The 27,819-nt window shown below is 46.7% G+C and overlaps 1 protein-coding gene across 2 annotated transcripts in view; it reads left to right on the top strand.

Annotated features, from left to right (window-relative positions):
- Positions 1–27,819, top strand: part of rpl34 (ribosomal protein L34) — a 55,630-nt gene that overhangs the window by 3,842 nt on the left and 23,969 nt on the right. The window contains exon 1 of one of the 2 annotated variants that reach the window (XM_070872569.1): positions 22,688–22,708. The exons of the other annotated variant lie outside the window; for it this stretch is intronic. The gene's annotated coding sequence lies outside the window, so the exon portion shown is untranslated. Of the gene's footprint in view, positions 1–22,687; positions 22,709–27,819 lie in introns of those variants that run through there. 2 annotated transcript variants of the gene reach the window in all.

Genomic DNA, 27,819 nt, shown 5'->3' with positions numbered 1-27,819 from the left:
TTTGAGGGTGTCCTTGTAACGTTTCCTCTGCCCACCTTTGGCCCGTTTGGCGTGAAGGAGTTCCGAATAGAGTGCTTGTGTAGAGGATAATGTGGCCTGCCCAGCGAAGCTGATCAAGTGTGGTCAGTGCTTCAAGGCTGAGGGTGTTGGCCTGGTCGAGGACGCTGATGTTGGTGCGTCTGTCCTCCCAGGGGATTTGCAGGATCTTGCGGAGACATCGTTGGTGGTATTTCTCCAGCGACTTGAAGTGTCTACTGTAGATGGGCCATGTCTCTGAGTTGTACGGCTATTACTACAGCCCTGTAGACCATGAGCTTGGTGCAATCCATTTTGTGCAACCGTCGTCAAAAAGCCTGATAGATGAGCCCATTTCTGTCCTCACCCTACATCTGCTAACGTGCACATGAGGTGGACGTCACTTGAGAACCCTGGTCGATTCTGTTTCTCCTCTCCCTAATGGAGAGACACAGCATCGACCATGGGCTTCTCTGAGCTGAGCTTCCAACCTCATATCCTCTCTATCAGAAAAGCGATATTAACCATCGTAATATCGCCTTCCCCCGCTCCACCTCATCCCCGTGCGGCTGAAATCCTCATCCATGCCTGTTTTACCTCCAGACTCGACTACTCCAGTGCTCTCCCATTGCCGACCCTCGGTAAACTTAAGCTAGCCCAAAACTCCGCTGCCTGTATCCTATCCCGCACCAAGTCCCACTCGCCCATCATCTTCTTCTTAGACAGCCCCTCGGAGTCGAGGATGACTTGTTTCCACACTGATATGAATTCTCAGGTGACTGTTGAGACCAATGCGGGACCTAAAGACCCTGTCACAGGTGGGGCAGACGGTGGTTGGAGGGACGGGTGGGTGGGGTGTTTGGGTTGCCGTGCGCTCCTTCCGCTGTTTGCGCTTGGCCTCCGCGTGCTCCCGGCAAAGAGACCCGAGGTGTTCGCCGCCTTTCCGGATGCTTCTCCTCTACTTTGAGCGGTCTTGGGCCAGGGATTCTCAGGTGTCATTGGGGATGTTGCACTTTTTCAAGGAGGCTTTGAGGGTGTCCTTGAAGCATTTGCTCTGCCCACCTGGGGCTTGCTTGCCATGTCGCAACTCCGAGTAGAGCGTTTGCTTTGTCCTCACTAACCTACATTGTCTCCCGGAAAGTTCCCTTCCCTTTGTTTAAATCCCTCCATGGCCTTGCCCCTCCCTACCTCCGTAACCTCCTCCAGCCCCGTATTTCCAGCCCTATGTTCCTCTCACTCTGGCCTCCTGTGAGTCCCTCGGCCTTCACCCCACCACTGGCAGCCATTACTTCAGCTGCCCCACGCTCTGGAATTCCCTCCCTAAACCTCTCCACCTCCCTCTCCTCTTTTACGACGCTCCTTAAAACCTACCTCTTTGACAAGGCCGCTGTTTTCTCCTCTGAATATCTCCCCCTCCCCCCAATTAAAGGCAATATATAAATGCAAATTTCTGTTGTTAATCAGACTTGCACTTACACTGTCCATAATTCCATGAAACAAGATTGCAAGCAATGAGTGTTGTACCGTGGTTCGAGAAACCAGAACCACAGAACCTTTGACTGTGAGGTAATTATCTGAGACCGATAACCATTCAGCTGACAGAGATCTTTATAACTGTTTCATTTTTACGTGTCTGCCCTTTAATGGGGTGACAATGCCACATCTGGTTACGCACAGATTTATTTACATGCAAATTTATTTCTGCAGCAAGAGGATTTGAGCGCTCTGTTTTGGCCACCGAATCTCAGGAGGGATATAGGGCCTAGAAATTCAAACTGGGAGCAGGGAAAGGTCCTTGAAGGAGTGGGCCTGAGTTGCACCTGATATTGGGCCATGGGCCTCACTTAATTGAGCCCGGCGCGCTGCGGATATCTGCAGTTTGCGAGTGAAGCGGCTTTGACTTCCGGGTTCTGCAGTGCCATTTGTGACTTTCAGGTGGGTATTTAAAAGGGGAAGGGGTTGCGTTTGGGAGGGGGCGGGTGACCGGGACAGGGGTTGATTGAGACATTGGGACGGCGGGGAGAGGGGGGACGGAGATGAAGAAGGGTTGAAGAGTTGTTCTCCACAGTAGGCCTGGTTATGGTAGTGTGATGGTTATGTTAGTCAGTCATCAATGACCTTCCCTTCATCATAAGGTCAGAAGTGGGGATGTTCGCTGATGATTGCACAGTGTTCAGTTCCATTCACAACTCCTCAGATAATGAAGCAGTCCATGCCCGCATGCAGCAAGACCTGGACGACATTTAGGTTTGGGCTAATAAGTGGCAAGTAACATTCGCGCCACACAAGTACCAGGCAATGACCATCTCCAACAAGCGAGAATCTAACCACCGCCCCTTGACATTCAATAGCATTACCATCGTCGAATCCCCCACCATCAACATCCCGGGGCTCACCACTGACCAGAAACTTAACTGGACCAGCCACATAAATACTGTGGCCACAAGAGCAGGTCAGAGGCTGGGTATCTTGCAGCAAGTGTCTCACCTCCTGACTCCCCAAAGCCTTTCCACCATCTACAAGGCATGAGTCAGGAGTGTGATGGAATACTCTCCACTTGCCTGGATGAGTGCAGCTCCAACAACATTCAAGAAGCTCAACACCATCCAGGACAAAGCAGTCCTCTTGATTGGCATCCTAGCCATCATCTTCAACATTCACTCCCTCCACCACCGGCGCACCGTGGCTGCAGTGTGTACCATCTATAAGATGCACTGCAGCAACTCGCCAAGGCTTCTTCGGCAAGACCTCCCAAACTTGTGACCTCTACCGCCTAGAAGGACAAGGGCAGCAGGCGCAAGGTAGCACCATTGCTTGCAAGTTCCACTCATGGTTACACACCATCCTGACTTGGAAATATATCGTCCGTTCCTTGATCGTCGCTGGGTCTAAATCCTGGAACTCCCTCCCTAACAGCACTGTGGGAGTTCCTTCCCCACCACACGGACTGCAGCGGTTCAAGAAGGCGGCTCACCACCATCTTCTCACAGGGAATTAGGGACTGGCAATAAATGCCGGCCTTGCCAGCGACGCCCACATTCTGTAAACACATTTTTTTTTTAATCCAGAAACCTGGCCCAATAATCCAGAGAACATGAGTTCAAATCCCACCATGGCTGCTGGGGAATTTAAATACGGGCATGTGCATGGAAGCTGACTGTCGCAGTGATCACAAGCAACGGGTGTTGGGACAGGACTGCTAATCACTGCAGCAGAGTTACCGTGAATGGGAGCCCTCAACATCCGTACAAAACACACAACTGAAATTGTTGGCCCCTTCCTGGATGTCACTTACTGTGATTACAGAAATCTGAGCACAAACATTTAGGCTGAGGGAGTGCTGCAGTGTCCAAGGTGCCGAGTTTTGGATGAGATGTTAAACCGAGGCCCCGTCTACCCTCTCAGGTGGACGTAAGTGATCCCATGGCACTATTTCAAAGAAGAACAGGGGAGTTATCCCCAGTGTTCTGGCCAATATTTATCCCTCAATCAACATCTAAAAAGAACAGATTATCTGGTCATTTTCACATTGCTGTTTGTGGGAGCTTGCTGTGCGCAAATTGGCTGCTGCGTTTCCCACATTACAACAGTGACCACATTCCAAAAGTAATTCATTGACTGTAAAGCACTTTGAGACGTCAAGTGGTCGTGAAAGGCGCTATATAAATGCAAGTCTTTCTTTTCTTGCTCATCTGATTCCAGTAATTTGCAGAAATCTGGCTCAGCCGTAGTTCAGTGGGTAGCACTCTCGCCTCTGAATCAGAAGCTCATGGATTTAAGTCCCACTCCAGGGACTTGAGCACATAATCCAGGCCGACACTCCAGTGCAGTGCTGAAGGAGGTGCTATCTTTTGGATGAGATGTTAAACCGCGACCCAGTCTGCTCTCTCAGGTGGATGTAAAAGATCCCACGGCAGTATTCAAAGACGAGTGGGGGAGTTATCCCCGGTGTCCTGGGCAACTATTATCCCTCAACCTACATCACCAAAACAGATGATTTGTGCATTTATCTCAATGCAGTTTGTGGGAACTTGCTGTGCGCAAATTAGCTGCCGCGTTTCCCACATTACAACAGTGACTACACTCCAAAAGTACTTAATTGGCTGTAAAGCGCTTTGAGATGTCCGGTGGTCGTGAAAAGCACTATATAAATGCAAGTTCTTTTTTTTCTATAGTTGTTGATTTGAATGAACTTTATTAGCATAGATGAACACACAAAAGAGCGTTCACACACTCAGGTAGATCAATACAGCCACTTTAGATGGACACGTGTCTGAGAACTGGTGAAACTGTTTGGCACCAAGTGTGGCCACTGAATTCGATAGGATCCAAGGTGTGATGATAAGGGTAGAGGATGGTCACCAGTGAATCACTTCCCACACCTGAACAACCCGATGTGATGGGTAGCATTGCACACAGACTACACTGAGTACAAAGGCAGATCGACATCCCAGTTAGCAGAGCAAGAGGGCTTTGTCCATGTTGTGCAAATCTTCTACTGCCATCTGCTGGCAGGCATTATATTAATAGCCTGTTCACCTGACTACAGACGTTGAACACGCTCTGGATTATTCAGCTATGATTTTTACAGGACTGTGTCCGCTCTTTATAAGGATATGCCTGAAAATGCTTAAAGTCCAATAGTTGTCTACCTTTAACTACCGCCATTGAAAATGTGGCACACAACCGAACAGGCTCTCACCATTGCAGAGGACAGCTGACCCATCAGAATAAAAAACGAAAAAGAAAGATTTGCATTTCTATAGCACCTTTCACAAACTCAGGATGTCCCAAAGCACTTTACAGCTAATGAAATACTTATAAAGTGCAGTCACTGTTGTAATGTAGGAAATGCGGCAGTCAATTTGCACACAGCAAGCTCCCACAAATAGCAATGTGATAATGGGCAGAGAATCTGTTTTTGTTATGTTGATTGAGGGATAAATATTGGCCCCAGGACACCGGGAATAACTCCCCTGCTCTTCTTCGAAATAGTGCCATGGCCATGGGATCTTTAACGTCCACTTGAGAAAGCAGACGGGGCCTCGGTTTAACGTCTCGTCTGAAAGACGGCACCTCCAGCAGTGCAGCACTCCCTCAGCACTGCACTGGAGTGCCAGGCTAGATTTATGTGCTCAAATCTCTGGAGTCACAGCAAGTGACATCCAGAAAATTTCAATTGACAGTTTTTGAACGGATGTTGAGGGCTCCTATTCATGGTAACTCTGCTGTATTGATTAGCAGACCTCTCCCGACATCTTTTGCTTGTGATCACTGCGACAGTCAGCTTCCATGCACACGCCTGCGTCTCCTACGAACCACAAATTAAACTTACACTTGAAGTGACCGAAAGCGTGCAAGAAGAATCAGCCTTCTTATGTTAAGGCTAAACCGTACATTTTTATTTATTGTGAATTGCAAATTTATACTGGAGTTCAAATCTCCCGGTCCTACCAAAGTGCCTCACCTCACATTTATCTATGTTAAAGTTCATTTACCATTTAATTGCCCAGTCTGCAAGTTTTAAATGTCTTCTTGTATTATGTTCTTCAGTGTTAGCTATACCACCTCCCCCCACCCCCCCCCCCCCCAGTTTGGTATTACCTGCAAATTTTGATATTGAGTCTCTTATTCCTAAGTCTAAATCATTGATGTATATTAAGAATAACAGTGGTCCCAGCACTGATCCTTGTGGGACATCGCTTCCAACATTCCTCCAATCTGAATAACTATCCTTTACCTCTACTCTCTGCTTTCTATTTTTTAGTCAATTTGCTATCCATTCAGCTACTTGTCCCCTGACCCCACTTTGTCATGAACCTACCGTGTGGCATCTTAACAAAGGCCTTTGAAAATCCCAGCCTATGGCATCTACTGCATTACCCTTGCCTACTCTTTCCATAATCGCTTCGAAGAATTCGAATTTCGTATTTCAAAGTTTTTCATATTCCCTTTTGTCCTCCTCTCCTTTGGTATCTAATTATTTCTTATTTGTATTTTTCTTTAGATTCAATTTTTCCTTTAGTTCTTTATTCATCCTCAGTACCCCATAATTAGCTTGCTTATTTTTAGCTTTTAGTGGAATATATTTCTCTTAAATTCTACTGATTACCCTTTTAAAGATTTCCCACTGTTTCTCTGTCTCTTTGTTTTTCAAGATTTTCTCCCAGTTTACCCTTTATTAGTTCCACCTTCATTTCCTCATAATTTGCTCTTTTCCAATGTATTACCATAGTCTTTGTCCTACTTATGTCATTCTCGATACTAACCTTGAACCTTACTATGTTGTGATCGCTACTACTGAGATGCTCTCTTACTTTTACTTCTCTATCTGTTCTGGCTCATTACCCATTACAAGATCCAACAGTGATTCTTTTCTTGTTGAACTTCTTACATACCGAGTGCAAAAGGAGTCCTGTATACACTCTAAAAACTCAGTTCCATTGTCTCCTTTTAATATTTCTTCCTTCCAGTTTATTTGGGGGTAGTTGAAATCTCCCACGATTATTATTCTATGCCTCATAGATTTACCTACATATTTCGTTCTTCAATTCCCATCCACTATTTGGTGGTCTGTGGTATACCCCTATTAGGGTGGTGGATCCCTTCTCATCTTTGAACTCAATCCATATGGATCCTGTACCTATCTTATTGCTAGTTTCATCCTTTTTTCTATAACCGTTATGTAATCTTTAACTAGTGCAGCCATTCCATCTCCCCTCCTGCCTTTCCTTTCCTTCCTAACTATGCAATATCTGGCAATATTTAATTACCAATCCTATGTAGCCATGTTTCAATCATCCCTACTATATCTGGATCCTCTCTACAAATTATTGCCTGCAGTTCATCCATTTTGTTTTGAACACAACGTACATTGCTTCACCAACAGTTTAAATTGCCCCAGGTGCCTCCCCTTAAGGAGGTTGGGAATATCAGGAGACAATTCTCCCCGAAGGTAGTCCATGATTGTGAGATCCAGTGCTGATTTCAGCGGCCTTGGAGAAAGTTGAACACCTGCCTTCGTGCCTAGGCAACACGGAAGTACTGAATGGGGGTGGGCGGGGTGGGAAGTTTCTCAGAGGGGGGAATTTATTTCCCAGTCAGTATCATCTCTCGAGGGGCAATTCTTCAGAGAGTACTGGCAGGCCACTTGACATTCGGCCCTTCACAGCCAAGCCCAAACCTGGCCTCAGCCAAAGGCCACACACATGAACTTTCCAAAAACGTGAAGGCAGAATATTGTCTGAATGGCAGCAGATTAGGAAAAGGGGAGGTGCAACGAGACCTGGGTGTCATGGTACATCAGTCATTGAAGGTTGGCATGCAGGTACAGCAGGCGGTGAAGAATGCAAATGGTATGTTGGCCTTCATAGCTAGGGGATTTGAGTATAGGAGCAGGGAGCTGTTACTACAGTTGTACAGGGCCTTAGTGAGGCCTAACCAGGAATATTGTGTTCAGTTTTGGTCTCCGAATCTGAGGAAAGACATTCTTGCTATTGAAGGAGTGCAGCAAAGGTTCACCAGACTGATTCTCGGGATGGCAGGACTGACATATGAGCAGAGACTGGATCGACTGGGCCTGTATTCACTGGAATTTCGAAGGATGAGAGGGGATCTCATAGAAACATATAAAATTCTGACGGGACTGGACAGGTTAGATGCAGGAAGAATGTTCCCGATGTTGGGGAAGTCCAGAACCAGAGGACATAGTCTAATGATAAGGGGTAAGCCATTTAGGACTGAGATGAGGAGAAACTTCTTCACTCAGAGAGTTGTTAACCTGTGGAATTCCCTACCGCAGAGAGTTATTGATGCTAGTTCATTGGATATATTCAAGAGGGAGTTGGATCTGGCCCTTCCGGCTAAAGGGATCAAGGGGTATTGAGAGGAAGCAGGAAAGGGGTACTGAGGTGAATGATCAGCCATGATCTTATTGAACAGTGGTGCAGGCTCGAAGAGCCAAATGGCCTACTCCTGCACCTATTTTCTATGTTTCTATGTTTCTAACTGGACAATAATCAGCAGCAGAAATCTTGGCTGATTTTTTCCCCTCCCACAATCTTTAGCCTGGGTGGCACTGATGCCAATTTTGACACCCTCCTTTGCCCCCCCATAAAAACAAACACCCTGTCACAGACTAGTGACCAAACCTGAGGCCTTCCTGGTACCTGTTGGCCTCAGTACTACAATGTGCAGGGCACTTTCCCACTGACACGTTATTCCATGCATGTCTGAATTCTATTTCTATTTTGCTTCTCTGGTGACTATTCAGCTCCTCTCACTTGAATCTCAGCCCGGACTGCTACAAAGTCTCCTTCATTTCATCAAACATACAAGATCCAACACAACTTAAATAATTTAGCAGCGGCAGTCCTGCTCCTACAAGGCGTGAAATGCTCATGGGAGACAGAGGGGTCAATTAAACAACTCTTCCTTCACCTCTAACAGTAGGGGGTTGCAATCATAGTTATTGGATTCCTCCGCCAATCTCGGGCTGTGACCAGAAGCTGTTTCATTACTTTATCCAGTCAGGCAAAATTAGCTCTGTTACCATCTTAGCGCCTAACTTCAAAGCACATTATTCTTTTTTCATCTGCTTATTTCTTTCGGGTACCTCAGCTTGACTTCTCTCAGAATTCTTCTCGCCTAATTAATGTGAGTCCTCCATAAGACATCTTTAAAAACGTGACTGATCTTTGATGCCCATTCGTTATCAACTTGCGCCTTTTCCGTTGCTTCTTCCATCAATTTGGTAAACTATTTCTTTGTCGTTCTTGTCACCTGCTCCGCAGAACCTGTTTCAATTGGAGATGCAGCCCCTGTTCCTCGGGGCTGCCTCAACCAGCGGCTAGGAGCACAATTAAAGGCTTGTGGTTTGATTTCTCCATCAATTCACCTCCCTCCCCCTCCCTCAATTTATTCAACACTTCCCCAGATGGTCCGTTCTGGATTAGCAGCATTGCACAGCAGTGTGCTTTAAGGCATCGACTGCAAAAAGAAACACACCTTAAACAGTCAGGGAAGGCGAGGGGCCGCAAGAATACACCATTTTCTTTGCTGTAAATTTGCGATAACTTGACCAAACTTAAAAGCTTGACCAAATTTTATGAACCAGCATGCTTCGGGAGGCCAAAAGGCTGATCCCTGTGAGAACCTTTGTAAAACTGTTGCAGCAGCAAGCTGTTTTTGCAGATAAGGGGAGTAACTGACCTTGGGCAGGAACGAACTGTTGAGCTATCACAAGGGAAAAAACAGGAACATTTGCAGACAATGATTTCTTTGAGGCTACCGATGTAAAACATAAAACATTTAATTAACTGACGGTTGATAAGAAGAAATGAAGAAAACAATTACAAAACGCACACAGTGGGCAGGTTACCAGGTTTTGGGGTATAAACAGTGCAGCACAAAGGCATTTGGGGCAACCGCAGTTGCCAGTTAAAGTCATACGTCTCAGCCTCTCTACCTCTCTTTTCTCCTTCAAGACGCTCCTTAAAACATACATCTTTCATCAAGCTTTTGCTTAATTTCTACTTATGCAGCTTGCTGTCAAATTTTTATCACATAATACCCCTGTGAAACGCCTTGGGACATTTCGCTATGTTAAAGGCGCTATATAAATACAAGTTGTTGTTGTTCTTGACTAGTCATCGCCGAACTGACCACTCTCTGGTGTTAGTGCGCATGTAGTGTTTGCTTATTGTAGCTTGATTTTAAAGTAAGGGAATAATCCTGTGTACGCTGAAGCTTAATCAAGGAGGTATCATATGCAATCGTTTTTGTGTGAACTTACTTGTAATTTCTTGCTGACCTTAAGTAAAACGAGGCTTTTCACGGATTAATTGTTTTTTGAATTGTGTTGTTCCACGGCTCCGAACTTTACCAACTGTTGGGCGGGGCGAGGGGTTATTTCCACATGTCTTACAGATTACTGGCACCCGAACAGAGACCTGTTGAGAGCAGACAATGATGAGTTAGTCACAAAGCATGTGGCAGGAAAGTTGCCTCTCCTACAGAGATGGATGTGGGTCATTATAGATGGTGATGATCCGGCTGTGGAGACTGAGCACTGGACCCAAGAGTCCATGTGTCAGCCAGGGTTTATGAAAGCCGTTTGCTTGTTAGCCTATCAAAGGCGGGTTAAGAACAATGAGTGTGCAAAGGATATGTTATGAAAGGAGGTAGAGTTAATGGCAGGATAAGCCAGCTGTCATGTATCCAGACATGTTTACTGCTTGTACTATTACATATAATGTGCCACCAGAGGGCACTACTATGGGAAACTTGTACACCAGCTGTATGGTCACTAAGGTGTGCCACAAGAGGGCACTGCAGTGGGAAACTTGTAGGTTACCTGTCCAGGTGCAGGCCTCGTATAAAAGGCAGGCTACCAGGTGTGATCCTCATCTGGAGTTACGTTAAATGGACTGAGGTCATTACAGTTCAAGTACAACACATTGTCTCGTGGAGTCATTATCAGAGCATCTAAAGACATAACACCAGAGACATAGAAACTTCTGAACAAACTAGAGAAAGAAAGAGAGAGGAGTAAGAAGGAGTTAGAGGAAAGTAAAGGAAAGTAAGAAGGAAAGAGAGGGGAAAAGTTCGAAAAGGAGAAGGAGAGATGGTGTAATAAAGAACAATACCTCGCAAGCCAGTGTATCAATAGTCAGAATCAGTGCGATATGTGGGCCATGAGGGAAGCTGATCAGAGACATAACGCAGAACAGGCAGTGAGGGCTAAGGAGAACCTGTAAGCCGTGTATCGGGTTGCTGAGGAACAGGCCCGGGAGGAATGGAACACAAAGGGGTATCACACGAAGTGCAAAAGAAGATTAAGGAGTTGGGAGGTAAGTTGCAGAAGAAGTACAGGAAAGTGAATGTGATGAAGGGGAAGCGAACATAACATAAGAACATAAGAAATAGGAGCAGGAGTAAGCTATATAGCCCCTCGAGCCTGCTCTGCCATTCAGTAACATCATGGCTGATCCGATCTTGACCTCAACTCCACTTTCCTGCCTGTTCCCCATAACCCTTTACTCCCCGATAGTTCACGAATCTGTCTATCTCAGCCTTGAATATATTCAATGACCCAGCCTCCACAATTCTCTGGGGTAGAGAATTCCAAAAATTCCCGACCCTTTGAGAGAAGAAATTCCTCCTCATCTCTGTCTTAAATGGGCGACCCCTTATTCCGAGACTATGCCCCCTATTTCTAGATTCCCCCACGAGTGAAAACATCCTCTCTGCATCTACCCTGTCAAGCCCACTCAGAATCTTATATGTTTATTTTGTATGAAGGTAGAACAGGGCCCAGGGAATGGCCCACCAGAGGGGACTCAGCCCCTGCCTCTGGCCCCAATGCGCCAACAACAGTATGCACCACCAGCCGCTGAGGCGGGGCGAGGAGCCCTGGGGGACACTAGATCGGGAATTTGTGATTCTGTACAAAATGGAAGATTGAGAATGATGTCGATTGATATGAGGAAACTAGAGATGGGAGGAACACCCCTTCAGGGCATTACTTAGAGCTACAACAAATAGCCGCCCTGAACGGCCTGGATGATGAGGAGAAGAAGCGCTTATCACTATTCACCCTAACTCCCAGTGTTTTTGCTGCCCTCCCACCAGAAAACATGAGAGCGGAGGGTGATTATGAGGGTCTGAAACTGAGAATTGCTCATGTTATGGGGGGGTGGGTGGCAGGAAGGCAGAGTCCTTTTAAGGCTATAGCGGACGTGGATCATGGCCCCAATGATGTCCCCATAGGCATTTGCTGACAGACTGTGGCCCACTAATTTCCCGGCCCTGGGAGCGGCACTAAGAAATAGAGGAGAATTGCCCTTATATCCCTAATAGGAGGCGGGGTGGCGTTGCTGGTTAAAGAGGAAATTAATGCAATAGTAAGGAGGGATATTAGCCTGGATGATGTGGAATCGGTATGGGTGGAGCTGCGGAATACCAAAGGGCAGAAAACGCTAGAGGGAGTTGTGTACAGACCACCAAACAGTAGTAGTGAGGTTGGGGAAAGCATCAAACAAGAAATAAGGGATGTGTGCAATAAAGGTACAGCAGTTATCATGGGCGACTTTAATCTACATATTGATTGGGCTAACCAAACTGGTAGCAATGCGGTGGAGGAGGATTTCCTGGAGTATATTAGGGATGGTTTTCTAGACCAATATGTCGAGGGACCAACTAAAGAGCCGGCCATCCTAGACTGGGTGGTGTGTAATGAGAAGGGACTAATTAGCAAACATGTTGTGCGAGGCCCCTTGGAGAAGAGTGACCATAATATGGTAGAATTCTTTATTAAGATGGAGAGTGACACAGTTAATTCAGAAACTATGGTCCTGAACTTAAGGAAAGATAACTTCGACGGTATGAGGCATGAATTGGCTAGAATAGACTGGCAAAGGATACTTAAAGGATTGACGGTGGATAGGCAATGAAAACATTTAAAGATCACATGGATGAACTTCAGCAATTGTACATCCCTGTCTGGAGTAAAAATAAAACAGGGAAGGTGGCTCAACCGTGGCTAACAAGGGAAATTAAGGATAGTGTTAAAACCAAGGAAGAGGCATATAATTTGGCTAGAAAAAGCAACAAACCTGAGGACTGGGAGAAATTTAGAATTCAACAGAGGAGGACTAAGGGTTTAATTAAGAGGGGGAAAATAGAGTACGAGAGGAAGCTTGCAGGGAACATAAAAACTGACTGCAAAAGCTTCTATAAATATGTGAAGAGAAAAAGATTAGTGAAGACAAACATAGGTCCCTTGTAGTCAGAATTCGGTGAATTCATAATGGGGAACAAAGAAATGGCAGACCAATTGAACAAATACTTTGGTTCTGTCTTCACGAAGGAAGACACAAATAACCTTCCAAATGTACTAGGGGACAGTGGGTCTAGTGAGAAGGAGGAACTGAAGGATATCCTTATTAGGCGGGAAATTGTGTTAGGGAAATTGATGGGATTGAAGGCCGATAAATCCCCGGGGCCTGATAGTCTGCATCCCAGAGTACTTCAGGAAGTGGCCCTAGAAATAGTGGATGCATTGGTGATCATTTTCCAACAGTCTATCGACTCTGGATCAGTTCCTATGGACTGGAGGGTAGCTAATGTAACACCATTTTTTTAAAAAGGAGGGAGAGAGAAAACGGGTAATTAGAGGCTGGTTAGCCTGACATCAGTAGTGAGGAAAATGTTGGAATCAATCATTAAGGATGAAATAGCAGCACATTTGGAAAGCAGTGACAGGATTGGTCCCAGTCAGCATAGATTTATGAAGGGGAAATCATGCTTGACGAATCTTCTGGAATTTTTTGAGGATGTAACTAGCAGAGTGGACAAGGGAGAACCAGTGGATATGGTGTATTTGGACTTTCAAAAGGCTTTTGACAAGGTCCCGCACAAGAGATCGGTGTGCAAAATCAAGGCGCATGGTATTGGGGGTAATGTGCTGACGTGGATAGAGAACTGGTTGGCAGACAGGAAGCAGAGAGTCGGAATAAACGGGTCCTTTTCAGAATGGCAGGCAGTGACTAGTGGAGTGCCGCAGGGCTCAGTGCTGGGACCCCAGCTCTTTACAATATATATTAACAATTTAGATGAAGGAATTAAGTGTAATATCGCCAAGTTTACAGACGACATTACACTGGGTGGCGGTGTGAGCTGCGAGGAGGACGCTAAGAGGCTGCAGGGTGACTTGGACAGGTTAGCTGAGTGGGCAAATGCATGGCAGATGCAGTATAATGTGGATAAATGTGAGGTTATTCATTTTGGGGGCAAAAACTGGAAGGCAGAATATTATCTGAATGGCGGCAGGTTAGGAAAAGGGGAGGTGCAACGAGACCTGGATGCCATTATTCATCAGTCATTGAAAGATGGCATGCAGGTACAGCAGGCAGTGAAGAAGGCAAATGGTATGTTGGCCTTCATTGCTAGGGGATTCGAGTATAGGAGCAGTGGGGGTCTTACTGCAGTTGTACAGGGCCTTAGTGAGGCCTCACCTGGAATATTGTGTTCAGTTTTGGTCTCCTAATCTGAGGAAAGACGTTCTTGCTATTGAGGGAGTGCAGCGAAGGTTCACCAGACTGATTCCAGGGATGGCTGGACTGTCATATGAGAAGAGACTGGATCAACTGGGCCTTTATTCACTGGAGTTTAGAAGGATGAGAGGGGATCTCATAGAAATATATAAGATTCTGAGGGGACTGGACAGGTTAAATGCGGGAAGGATGTTCCCGATGTTGGGAAGTCCAGAACCAGGGGACATAGTCTTAGGATAAGGGGTAGGCCATTTAGGACTGAGATGAGGAGAAACCTCTTCACTCAGAGAGTTGTTAACCTGTGGAATTCCCTGCCGCTGAGAGTTGTTGAGGCCAGTTCATTGGATATATTCAAGAGGGAGTTCGATATGGCCCTTACGGCTAAGGGGATCAAGGGGTATGGAGGGAAAGCAGGAAAGGGGTACTGAGGGAATGATCAGCCATGATCTTATTGAATGGTGGTGCAGGCTCGAAGGGCCGAATGGCCTACTCTTGCACCTATTTTCTATGTTTCTATGTTTCTCACAGTCTGCCCTGTGTACAAGCCGTTATGTCAGCGTTTGATCCGGAGGATGTGAGTGATGGAAACACCCGAGGCCAGGCTCTTGAGGAAAATGACCCTTTTCTTCCAGGCACGCCAAGCAAGATAAAGGGAATACCGGGAGGATGAACAATCCGAAAGGCAAGGGGTTGGATTTTACCGATGATGGCGCCCCTTTTCGCGCCCCGGTACTGGCGGGGGGCATGATTTCCAGGCTGGCGGCCAGCTCCCGGCACCCCACCTTGAAATTAGTTGCCGGTTTTGCGGGAACGTGGAGCAGCACTGCCCAGGAGCGTTGAGCCGGTGTGCAACGCCATCGGTTTTGAAGCGCATTGATTTTTGGTTCACGCTGACCCTCTAGCGCCCCCTAGTGTGCCGTAGTGGGAGACCACCGAGAAAACCAGGAGCTGTCCCGGCGGCAGTGAGCGAAGTAAGTAATGAATGCGCGAAGTGTGATTGTTTCGTTTATTTTTATCTTTGCAATTTATCCTAATGTGGGGTGGGCAAAGTATTGGGAATGTTTTTTTGTTTGTGGGGGGTGTTTTTTTTTTCCCCGCGTAAGCCTCACTCGGGGCACTCCGAGAACGGCACTTCAGCAACAGATTTTCAGTTGCTCATCCTGCCTGGCACCCTGAAAGAGGTGTACAACGCCTCCCTTAGTGCTCCGCTCCACACTCAGGGTCCACATGGCAAATTCTGTGGCTGCAGGCGCAAACCATTTCCCGGCGCAAACGTTACCTCCCCGCCGCCATTACCGCCCCGAAATCCAGCCCAAGGTGTCTGTGAAATGTAGGGTGGAAGACAGTGTAAGTGGCAGCGAGAGGGACCCACGCCAGGAACAGGGTGGGGTCAGGATAAGGAACGCTATAATTGTGGAGAGTTTCTGCGTAACGGCCAAAAAAACCTAAGAGAGGGAAATGTTGAGGCTCCACAATCAGCAGGGTCTCAGTCTCGTGCCCCCCAGTTATGAGGAGTTGATCAAATATGTAGCTAAGCATATGAAAGAGAATGAGACCCCCTCAAGGAAAAGTCCAAGCAGCGGGGGCGCGTGGGCCCAAGCATGAAAGTGCCGCGCCCAGCTCGAGTTCCTGTGTCCGCTCAGGTACCATGATTGGGGAAAGGCCATGTGTAGTCATCATAATTGAGGGAGAGAGAGAGGGGACTATTGAGTAGACATCGGAGCATCTCCCTTCTTGATGATGTCCCCCTAGTCAAGAGGGGCCTTCCCATGCTTTAGGCAGCTTCACGGGTGACTCAAAGGCTGGGTCAGACTCAAAACCTTTGAGCTTCAAGATAGGAACCCTCCAAACAAGGTGGACATGAATATTAATGAGCTGCGACCAGCCCAGGAATGGGAGTGTTGGGCTCTGATTAGATGTTGGCCCATAATGTGATTGTGGACATGGATAATAATTGTGGCGAAATAGTCGGTATACCCCCGCGACATGGAAAAGCGTGGGTGGTAACATAAGAACATAAGAATTAGGAGCTGGATAAGGCCATTCGGCCCCTCAAGCCTGCCCTGCCATTCAGTAAGGTCGTGACTGATTTTCTACCACAGCTCCAATTTCCTGAACTTTCCCCCATATCACCTTGAACACCTCTTCAGCGGGATCCGCCCAATGACCTCTTTGGTGGGGCCCGCCTGACGACAATCTCCTCGGTGGGGCCGGACGGCCCGCACATCTCCTCGGCAGGAATCCTCCCCACCTCCACCCCCCCTCCCCCTTCTGACGTTCCGAAATCCGGAAATACCCAAACTGGGTTCAGGTATTTCCAGATTCATGACGTCAAAAAGCAAATCGAAAATACCCGGAATCTGGAACAGCCTTAGTCCCAAGGGTTCCGGATTTTAGGTGTGACACCTATATTCCCTTTCCTAGTTAGCCCTCCCACTTCTCCGAATTGAATTCCATTTGTCACTGTTCTGCCCACCTGACCAGTTTATTGATACTTTGCTGCAGTCCACAACTTTCTTCTTCATTATCAACCACACAGCCGATTTTAGTATCATCTGCAAACTTTTTAATCATACCCCCTATATTCAAGTCTAGATCATTGATATACACCACAAAAAGCAAGGGACCCAGTATTGAGCTCTGCGGAACCCCACTGGAAGCATCCTTCCAGTCACAAAAACACCCATCAACCGTTACCCTTTGCTTCCTGCCTCTGAGCCAATTTTGGATCCAACTTGCCACTTTGCTCTGGATCCCATGGGCTTTTAATTTCGTGACCAGTATGCCATGTGGGACCTTATCAACAGCCTTGCTAAAACCCATATACACTACATCGTACGCACTGCCCTCAACTACCCTCCTTGTTACCTCCTCAAACATTGTCTGAGTGAGTGGTAGGAGTAGGGACGGCCGAGGGTATAGTGTGGGTGGACATGGGATGCAAAGCCGGGAGTAACACTCCATTTTTGTCCCTTGTCTCCCACAGGCATGAAGATGAAAAGCATGAAGGAATTATTCTGGCCCATGATCGGCATTCTGCTTTGTCTAGAAGATTCAACATCTGCCTATTCGGCATACTGGAACATTCTTAGTTATTTCCGTTATACCAGCTCGATCACAATTGTCCCGGCAACACCGCCCCAAGGTGAGGCCCGTAAAAATAGCCTTCGGTTCTTCAAGGGTGATTGTGAAACCATGTGCTCAGGTACAGTATGAGTTACCACCTATGTGGTTCAAGACGGTGGACGGGTGTTCATAAAATGCAACAATTGCCCTGACTTATGAGGAAAGGTTGAGTAGGTTGGGCCTCTACTCATTGGAATTCAGAAGAATGAGAGGTGATCTTATCAAAACGTATAAGATTATGAGGGGGCTTGACAAGGTGGATGCAGAGAGGATGTTTCCACTGATGAGAGAGACTAGAACTAGAGGGCATGATCTTAGAATAAGGGGCCGTCCATTTAAAACTGAGATGAGGAGAAATTTATTCTCTCAGAGGGTTGTAAATCTGTGGAATTCGCTGCCTCAGAGAGCTGTGGAAGCCGGGACATTGAATAAATTTAAGACAGAAATAGATAGTTTCTTAAACGATAAGGGGATAAGGGGTTATGGGGAGCGGGCGCGGAAGTGGAACTGAGTCCATGATCACATCAGCCGTGATCATATTGAATGGCGGAGCAGGCTCGAGGGGCCAAATAGCCTACTCCTGCTCCTATTTCTTATGTTCTTATGTTCTTATAGTACATCCTAATCAACTATAGGTATTGTTCGTATAGGTGGAAGTGGGTGACCACTCAAGGTATCACCAAGTAGGGGACCCTAGGGGAAATGTAGGTAACCCGACCCAATCCCAAAGCACTGGGTATACCCAATTGTGTTAGCCCCGATGATGGAAAACTCATGAGGGAATTTACGGATGTGTAAGTCCGAGTGTAATAACCTGTGGGTTTCAGTCGGACTGTCCAGCTGCAGATCAGGAAATAAAGGAGGAGTGTAATAGATTCTTTACGACATCATAAACACACAGGGCCCGAAATTGATGGCCTTACCGCTCACTGCCACCCACTGCCACCGACATTCCTCTTGAAGTTATGCCCAGTACCACTTCCCATTTGGTGTGGAGCGGGCGGGAGGGAGGAACCGCTGGGAAACGCCCGCTGACGTCAGCGGACGGCCGAGTGGCACAACTGACCTCCCGCCCACCAAGCTCCCATATTGATGCGGGCGGGAGTCGGCACCAGAACGGGGAAGGACCGCTGGCTGGAGGCTGGTCTAACCCCGACGGTGAGTATGAAGAGCTGAAAAAAAAGGTTAGTAAACATTTATTTTTCATTTTCTTTACAGTGACTTATCTGGATGGGGTCCCCTGAAGGTGTTTCAATGGTTTATTTTTGATGATTTTCCTTTTCAGGTCTTCGACCCTCCAGGGGCCCGACTTCATAAGAACATAAGAAATAGGAGCAGTAGTAGACCATACGGCCCCTCGAGCCTGCTCCTCCATTTAATACAATCATGGCTGATCCGATCATGGACTGAGGTCCACTTCCCCGTCCGCTCCCCATAACCCCTTATTCCCTTATCGGTTGGTCGGCAAGCGCCTTTGCCGCCGAGATTGGAAGCTCCCGCTGGCTGGCGCCCTTTTGCCACCCGCCGCCCTTTCAAGGACCTTTTTGACGAAAACCCCGCCCAAAGTACCGTCAGGTACCCCGGCGGCCATCGGCGGTCTTTTGGGCAGCACTTGGGCAGGCAGGGCCTTCACCAATTTCGGCCCCACAGAACACAAGGTGGCTCTCCCGAAAACTTGTCAGGTGACTCTTTTATTATTATACATCAGCAGTTGCAATACCAAAGTGGTCCACTTGGTGGAGCAGTAGTCCACTAGGTGGAGCTCGAGAGTACAAGGAGGTGACTCGCTGTACGATGTTTGCTCACGATAGGGCCAGGGAACTCGATCAGTGGTATAGTAACTATACCCGTGTTACCATCTATCATTTAAAGGGATGTGGTGATGGGAGTGCGGTTGTACGCGCAGTGGAATTAAAAGCTTGTCTGAGAGTTCCTCCCCCTGTGAATAAAACACACTTGCGGGAAAGACAACATGTAACCCAGGTTGTCTGCCCTAAACACACCCCAGGACCGACAAATGGGCTTGTGGTAATCCCAGCTCGGATGGCATTGTACCATGATGTGCACCCCAAGGTGGTGCCTGTAATATTGAATCTGACCGAAGTGGGACTACCTGGTTGGTGCAAGCCTGAGACAGCGCGATTGTACGGGAGAATGATCCAGGAATTAATCAAGGGATTTTGGGAGAGAGCCAATACAACCGTGGCGGAATCAGAATAAAATCCGTTGTATTATGTGGAATCCAAGGAGGGTAATAGGCTTAACGATACTGTTGTAAAGAGTATTACTAAATCCATTAAAGAAAATCATAACAGGATGCGGCGAGGCCTGATAAACGATGCCGCAATTGTTTTTAATACCGGAACCTCCCTCGTTGATTTGGTTAGTCTGGATCAATCCGTAAGGGCAGTCAGGAATTGTTTAAAGAACATTTTGAATATTCTGGAACAAGAGGAATTGGAAGAGGGCCAAATTATGACCATTCATCTGCAGGATGAGGTTGAACATTTAGAATCCCATGCTAAAAAGATAACTCAGAATATAGAGGAGAACTGGAAAGCCTCTAATGAGGCCACGCGAAATGATGTGTGTGTAATGCATGGATCTCGGTTAGTGGAACAAGCTCGAGGAAACCTGCAGTCTATTGCCGAGGGGAAGCACTTCACGTGGGTGATTGATCGAGATCTGAGGGCAATGTCCACTTACCAACTTACCACGGCTATGTGCCAGGTCAGAGGGTTGGTACAGGTGTACCTGGTGAGACACGAATACCACCTACAGGAACAGAACAACATCGCCCTGATAGGGTTGGTATTGTATTATCCCATCCTGCCTGAAAAGTTAATCCCAAATCTTCTGTTCCATAGGAGCACGTCAGGGAGACCATTTAGTAGAGTATAGTGACCCCCCCACCCGAAGTATATGACCCGGGTGAATGGGTCTACATGGGTGGCCCCAGATCTTACCGGGTGTGCTCAAGCTCGGGACACTGTCATTTGCCCAGATGATGTGGTAGAGTATGCAGCACCAGTATGCGAGTTTGATTGGGATGGGATAGCATGGAACTGCACCATGAAGGTAATTGCGGGACAGCATTTCCTCGTACGATCGGCATACCGAGGGAAGGGTGAATATTGTGTCACCACCACGCACCGAGAATGCAGTAACAACCTGACTTGCCCTATCGAGGCGGGAACTTTTTGCTTTACCCCAGTCCAACCTGTGAGACTTGGGGCGTGGGTTTTATTAAGCATTTATTCGCTTAGGCAAGTAGACATCGCTTGTAAAAGATGAGTTCAAAGAGCAATTACACCAGTATGTGACTCGGTTCGGCTATGACGTTCCACCTCTGCCGGAACACTTGGTAGAGTTGATGAAATACCTTGGCCCAGAAAAACCGTGAGCTGAGTAAAGAAGTGTCTAAGATCGGGGACAATTAGTCCCGGTGGGACATCGGTATTAATATCGAAGTTTATCCCTGGATAAGGATTCTCTCACACGGTTTGGTCATTGCTCAGTTCGTGATTGTGTTGTACCTATTGATAATAACCTGCCGTGTTAACAGGCGACGCAGGCAGCATGCGTGGGTCGAGCTTTTCCAGAAGATGTCGAAGGAAGAAGATGTCAACAGCAGAGTGTAAGTGCCTGTGACCCAGGATTCAGCAAGGCCACTTGAGGGTTGTAATGGTTTCTAAATACCAATTCCCCCATTACACAGTTCTTCAATGTCAGGATTTATAAGAATAAAATACACACCGCAGTGTTTTGGCTCAACCAAGATTTGTTCGTTTTATTGAGCTTACACACAATTACCTCCCCTTTATAAATCACGACGATCTACATGAGACTAACAAACCCCAGAATACAAATCCCTACGAAAGGGTCATTTGCATCGGCACAACTGGACACAGTTAAACCCGTCCGCGATTTGACTGCTACACATAAAGTTACCCTGCCCCAATCACAAAACCCTTTTAAGATTTGGCTGGAACAAACATACGATCACCAATTCGTCGGCTATCTTCTGAGGTTGACTGCAGGTCCTTTTCTTGGTTGCAGCTGTGTGTCCTGAAGACACACCGCTGGCTTCTGTTGCTGTTTCGATCCTGTTCCTGTACTGCTTCTCTGCCTTCAAAAACGGGTCTTCTTCATACCAAAAACCAACTTGCAATCTGGAAACAGATTTAACACAATGGCAGCATCAAATGTGAACTCTTGATGGCTAATTGTCCCTCATTTCGGGTCATTGTCCATGATTACTTTGGCCACCGCCTGTCTGTAGGGTGAGGAAGAGCATCCGGGAGGGCGCTGAGCACCTCGCGTCTCGTCGCCGAGAGCATGCAGAAAGCAAGCGCAGGCAGCGGAAGGAGCGTGCGGCAAACCAGACTCCCCACCCACCCTTTCCTCCAACCACTGTCTGTCCCACCTGTGACAGAGACTGTAATTCCTGAATTGGTCTGTTCAGTCACCTGAGAACTCACATTTGAAGTGGAAGCAAGTCTTCCTCCATTTCGAGGGACTGCCGATGATGATGATGTAGGGTCCTTTACAATGTAACCTTCCCAAGGTGACTTAGTTGTTGGTTTCTAGTAGCATTCATATTCACATGGTTCAGGGTCTGGTCCATTGTCTAGGCCTACACTGATATCAGCCTTTCTAGAACCATGTCCAAGGTATGCTTTCTTTAACAATGTAACCCCTTAGGGTAAATAAATATGTGAATGTTCCTGTACCTTTTCAGACAGAAACCATTAACGGTGTGAATGTCTCTCTTCTGATGCTCCGATGATGTCCAATCTCTCAAAGAGACACCAGGATCATTGAATGTGTGACTGGTCATCTGATAGATATCCCGTATCATTGGCCCTGAAATTCCGGCCTCCCTGGGTCCGTACGGAGTTCCTACGGACCCGGGAAGGCATCGGAAATGCTGTTTTTCAGGACGCAATGCGCATTGCGCTGGAAACCGGCATTTCCGATCTGTCGAGTTTATGGCTTGACAGATCATAGCCAGATTGGGAGCGAGGACACTTGTAAGTGGAAATTTCCGATATTTACGCTTACAACTGTCCTCAAAAATCTTGCACCTGAAAAAGCAGGCGCACAGCCTACTTTTACAGGAGCAAGTGTTTTAAAAAACACAAAAACATATAAACATAAAGTTATTAAAACATATTTTATCATTAAAAACCCACCCCACAACGGTAAGTTTATTTTAAAAAACTTTTTTAAAAATCGGGAGATTTTTTTTTTTAAGACATTAATAACTTTAATTTAAATGAATGTAGTGCAATTATCTTCTATTTTTTAATTAGTGTTTTGGGTGTTTGGGGCTGTGTTTTGGGTGTTTTGTGTCTATCACAATCATGGTTATAGGAGTTTAGGACCCTGTGGAACTCCTATTATTATGATACCTTACCTGATTGGCTAACCAGAGCCATGTGACTCCAGCTTGAGGCCTGCGCACGGGTCAGGTTCAGCATCGGAAGGTTCAACGTGGGCACCAGCTTAAGGTAAGTGCGTATTTTTTCTCTAAAATGCCCATGGGAAGGCCAAACCGGAATTTCAAGGCCAATGTCTCCCATGATGTCCCATGGTTTCGCTGTGTTGTTTGAATTAACCTTTTGCTGCCCAGCTTTTTTTGAGGGCTGTAGCGCAGTTCTGGATTTTTATATTTCATAGTCCAGTTTTTACCATTAGGTGGGCAGAACGGATCCTACAGAGTGGACTGTAACAATACTCCATTTTTTGCTGTAAATTTGCTATAACTTGACCAAACTTAAAAGCTTGACCAAATTTAATGAACCAGCATGCTTCGGGAGGCCAAGCGGCTGATCCCTGTGAGAACCTTTGTAAAACTGCTTTTGCAGATAAGGGGAGTAACTGACCTTCGGAAGGAACGAACTGTTGAGCTATCATGAGGGAGAAAACAGGAACATCTGCAGACAATGATTTCTTTGAGACGACCGATGTAAAGCATAAAACATTTAATTAACTGACGGTTCATAAGAATAAATGAAGAAATCAACTACTACACGCACGCAGTGGGCAGGTTACCAGTTTTGGAGGTATAAACAGTGCTGTAAAAAGACACTTGGGCCTGCAGTCGTGGACAACCCAGTCAGTTGCCAGTTAAAGTCGTACATCTAGTCATCACCAAACTGACCACTCTCTGGTATTAGTGCATATGTAGTGTTCGCTTATCGTAGCTTGATTTTAAAGCAAGGGAATAATCCTGTGTATGCTGAACTATAATCAAGGAGGTATTATACAAAACAATTTTGTGTGAACTTACTTGTAATTTCTTGCTGATCATAAGTAAAAAGTCGTTTTTCACAGATTTATTGGTTTTTGAATTGTTTTCTTCCACGGGTCCGAACTCTATAAACTGTTGGGTGATATGAGGGGTTATTTCCGCATGCCTTACAGAACTTCTGGTGAGCAGATACAGAGACAGTAAAGCAGATATAGACTCCGTATGGCAGGATGTATAACGGGCAGGGTATATGACAGGCTGGTGTATAACGGGTGTGTATATAATAGGTGGGGTGTATAACGGGCAGGGTGTAGAACGGGCTGGTGTATAACGGGCAGGGGGTATAATGTGCGGGTGTATAACTGGCGGGTGTATAATGGGCGGGGCGTATGACAGGCTGATGTATAACGGGTGGGTGTATGACGGGTAGGGTGCATAACGAGCAGCCTGATATATACAAGTGTATGAAAATGACAGACAGGAATAGACCATCCAGCGTGTCCCACACAGTCATGATGTCTTATTGCATCACGGTACATACACTCCCCACCCCACCCCCTGAAATCGGCTGAGAAAGGCACAAAGCCTGATCAAACCCGAATTGGGGTGGCGGGTGGGGACTGGAAAATTCCTCTCCGATCCCCTTAGGCATCCGAAGATAGTCCAGGAAACCGCCCTGGCCTGAATAACATTACAAGGTGATCTCCGCCCAGACAGAACCAGGTTCAGCTTTCGCTTGAAGGAATTCAGCACATCAGAATTCACGAACTAACAGCCTGTTCCACAGATCCTTATTCTCAGGGGAAAGATCCTCCCAACATCGAAGCTCAGTCTGTCCTTGCATAACTTGACCCCTAGTCCCCCTTAATCTCTTCCATCTAGATCTTACACGATTTCATCAGCCTCGATCAAATCACCAGCAACGTCAATAGAGGTCATCTAGGTTAGAAAGGGTTATGATCAAGTAAATAATGTGGCGGAGGAGCGGTGAGGGATCGTGGCGGAAGAGCGATGAGAGATCGTGGCGGAGGTGCGGCAAATGAGGGTTTTGGGCCCTGAAGAGGCGAGGGCCCAGGGGCAGCACGGGCCCAGCCCACACTGCGATATGTGTGCGCACTAGGTCCGTGCAGCAGAGCAGGTCTCCAGTTGTCCTGGTTAACCCTTGCCGCTGGTCCAAGGCCTAGCTCTGTCAAGCCCGTGTGGTGGCTGGTGTGCAACGGTCACCACACGTTAAAAAAAATCCACGCACAGGCATCTTCCACCCCCTCTACCGGAGTTCAGGACTGGAACAGCCTATGATGATGAATGACAGATTGTTTTCACTAGCTAGAGAGGAAACAAAGCTAAAATTACTACAAAAATTTAACGGAGGGTGGACGAGAGCAAATGTTAAGGTGTGGAATTCTCTGCCGCAAACCTTGCTTGCCCTCTGACCCTGCTTCACCCGAAGGCACACTGTTGTTCTTGACGCCCCAACACGAGGAGAGGTTGACCAGTAGCATCCTATCTAAATGATTATGTAAAGCAAAGCGTGATTTAACTAGGCCATGCACGTAAGAAAATCCTATCTGTCAGCCAGTGGCAGGGGGAGAGCCAATTGATTTACTATTCTGCGATGCCTAAATTAAGAATGAAAATGCTTTGAAGAGTCTTGTACATCGTGGTTTTCTCTCTTTATGAAGTCTGTAAAATTGAATTCCCCAAAGGAAGATTGTGGGCTGGATTTTCGGGTCGTTTGCGACCTGGGTTTTTGACCCTCCGCGGCGAAAAATGGGGCGGCCAGCTGTTTTTCGGCGGGTCGCGATCCTCCGGTCGGGTTTCAGGGCGTCGCTTAGAAGCACCGCTCGGGAGAGCTGCGCCGGTGTGCAATGGCTCTCGTTGCGTTTCCCGACCCGTATGCCGCGAAACACGCCCCGCGATTTCCGCCAAGGAAAACACGGCAGTCCAGCCCTGCCTGCTGCGGTGAGGTGGATAAACTGTAAAAAAAAATAGTCAGTTGCAGTTTTCATTCTTTTCTTTCTTGAAGCTATTTGTCATGTAAGGGTGTTGCCAATGTTTTTTGAAAGTTTTTGTGAATTTTGTGGGGGGGGGGGGGGTTTTCCCCTCCCAAGGCCTCTCTCTCAACACTCCCGTCCCCACACTAAAGTTGGCGAGGTTCCCGTTTTTGCGCCGCGAATGTAGTACAACTGCCTCCCTTTACGCTACAGGGCCCAAATTACCAAAGTTAATCAATTAATCGCTAACGTTAATCGGGCGATAAATTTCCCGCCCTGCCTCCGTTTTCGCCCCGAAAACGGCAAAGTAGAAAGTCCCACCCTTTATGTCCAAACATTAAAATAAAAAGTTAATTTATGTTATGTTCTTGTACAACTCATGAAGTGTTAGGTTAATATTTAATATCATTGAATTATGCTTTTTAAGGTAAGATATCAGAACCTTTACAATGCTCCCTCTTTTTTTATAAGTTGAGAAGAACCTCTTGTTTATTTGACCCTGCTCGGAACTATTTTTGTTACCTTTATGGGAAATGTATTTCAAAATGTTTTACCTAAAAGGTGCTTTCAGGTGGCACTCCTTGCAGGTGAAACAGAGAGCTATTTGTACTTAGAAACATAGAAACATGGAAAATAGGGGCAGGAGTAGGCCATTCGGCCCTTCGAGCCTGCACCGCCATTCAATGAGTTCATGGCTGAACATGCAACTTCAGTACTCCATTCCTGCTTTCTCGCCATACCCCTTGATCCCCCTAGTAGTAAGAACTACATATAACTCCTTTTTGAATATATTTAGTGAATTGGTCTCAACTACTTTCTGTGGTAGAGAATTCCACAGGTTCACCACTCTCTGGGTAAAGAGGTTTCTCCTCATCTCGGTCCTAAATGGCTTACCCCTTATCCTTAGACTGTGACCTCTGGTTCTGGACTTTCCCAACATTGGGAACATTCTTCCTGTATCTAACCTGTCTAAACCCGTCAGAATTTTAAATGTTTCTATGAGATACCCTCTCATTCTTCTGAACTCCAGTGAATACAAGCCCAGTTGATCCAGTCTTTCCTGATATGTCAGTCCCGCCATCCCGGGAATCAGTCTGGTGAACCTTCGCTGCACTCCCTCAATAGCAAGAATGTCCTTCCTCAAGTTAGGAGACCAAAACTGAACACAATACTCCAGGTGTGGCCTCACCAAGGCCCTGTACAACTGTTGTAACACCTCCCTGCTCCTGTACTCAAATCCCCTTGCTATGAAGGCCAACATGCCATTTGCTTTCTTAACCGCCTGCTGTACCTGCATGCCAACCTTCAATGACTGATGTACCATGACACCCAGGTCTCGTTGCACCTTCCTTTTTCCTAATCTTTCACCATTCAGATAATAGTCTGTCTCTCTGTTTTTACCACCAAAGTGGATAACCTCACATTTATCCACATTATACTTCATCTGCCATGCATTTGCCCACTCACCTAACCTATCCAAGTCACTCTGCAGCCTCATAGCATCCTCCTCGCAGCTCACACTGCCACCCAACTTAGTGTCATCCGCAAATTTGGAGATACTACATTTAATCCCCTCGTCTAAATCATTAATGTACAATGTAAACAGCTGGGGCCCCAGCACAGAACCTTGCGGTACCCCACTAGTCACTGCCTGCCATTCTAAAAAGTACCTATTTACTCCTACTCTTTGCTTTCTGTCTGCCAACCAGTTCTCAATCCACGTTAGCACACTACCCCCCAATCGCATGTGCTTTAATTTTGCACATTAATCTCTTGTGTGGGACCTTGTCGAAAGCCTTCTGAAAGTCCAAATACACCACATCAACTGGTTCTCCCTTGTCCACTCTACTGGAAACATCCTCAAAAAATTCCAGAAGATTTGTCAAGCATGATTTCCCTTTCACAAATCCATGCTGACTTGGACCTATCATGTCACCTCTTTCCAAATGCGCTGCTATGACATCCTTAATAATTGATTCCATCATTTTACCCACTACCGATGTCAGGCTGATCGGTCTATAATTCCCTGTTTTCTCTCTCCCTCCTTTTTTAAATAGTCAATTTAGTATACTGTATTCACTGCTTAATGTAGTGGTCTCCTCTACATTGGGGAGACCAAGCGTAGATTGGGTGACCACTTTGCAGAACATCTCCGTTCAGTCCCTAAGCGTGACCCCGAGCTTCCGGTCGCCTGTCACTTTAATTCTCCACTCCACTCCCACTCTGATCTCTCCGTCCTCGGTCTCCTACACTGTTCCAATGAAGCTCAACGTAAGCTCGAGGAACGCCACCTCATCTTTCGTTTAGACACTTTACAGCCTTCTGGACTCAACATCGAGTTCAACAATTTCAGACCATAGCCTCTGCCCATATT

The sequence above is a fragment of the Pristiophorus japonicus genome, chromosome 2 (genome assembly GCF_044704955.1).
Source record: "Pristiophorus japonicus isolate sPriJap1 chromosome 2, sPriJap1.hap1, whole genome shotgun sequence".
Classification (NCBI taxonomy): domain Eukaryota; kingdom Metazoa; phylum Chordata; class Chondrichthyes; family Pristiophoridae; genus Pristiophorus; species Pristiophorus japonicus.
The sequence above is the reverse complement of the archived record's forward strand: the minus strand, read 5'-3'. Positions and strand labels throughout refer to the sequence as shown.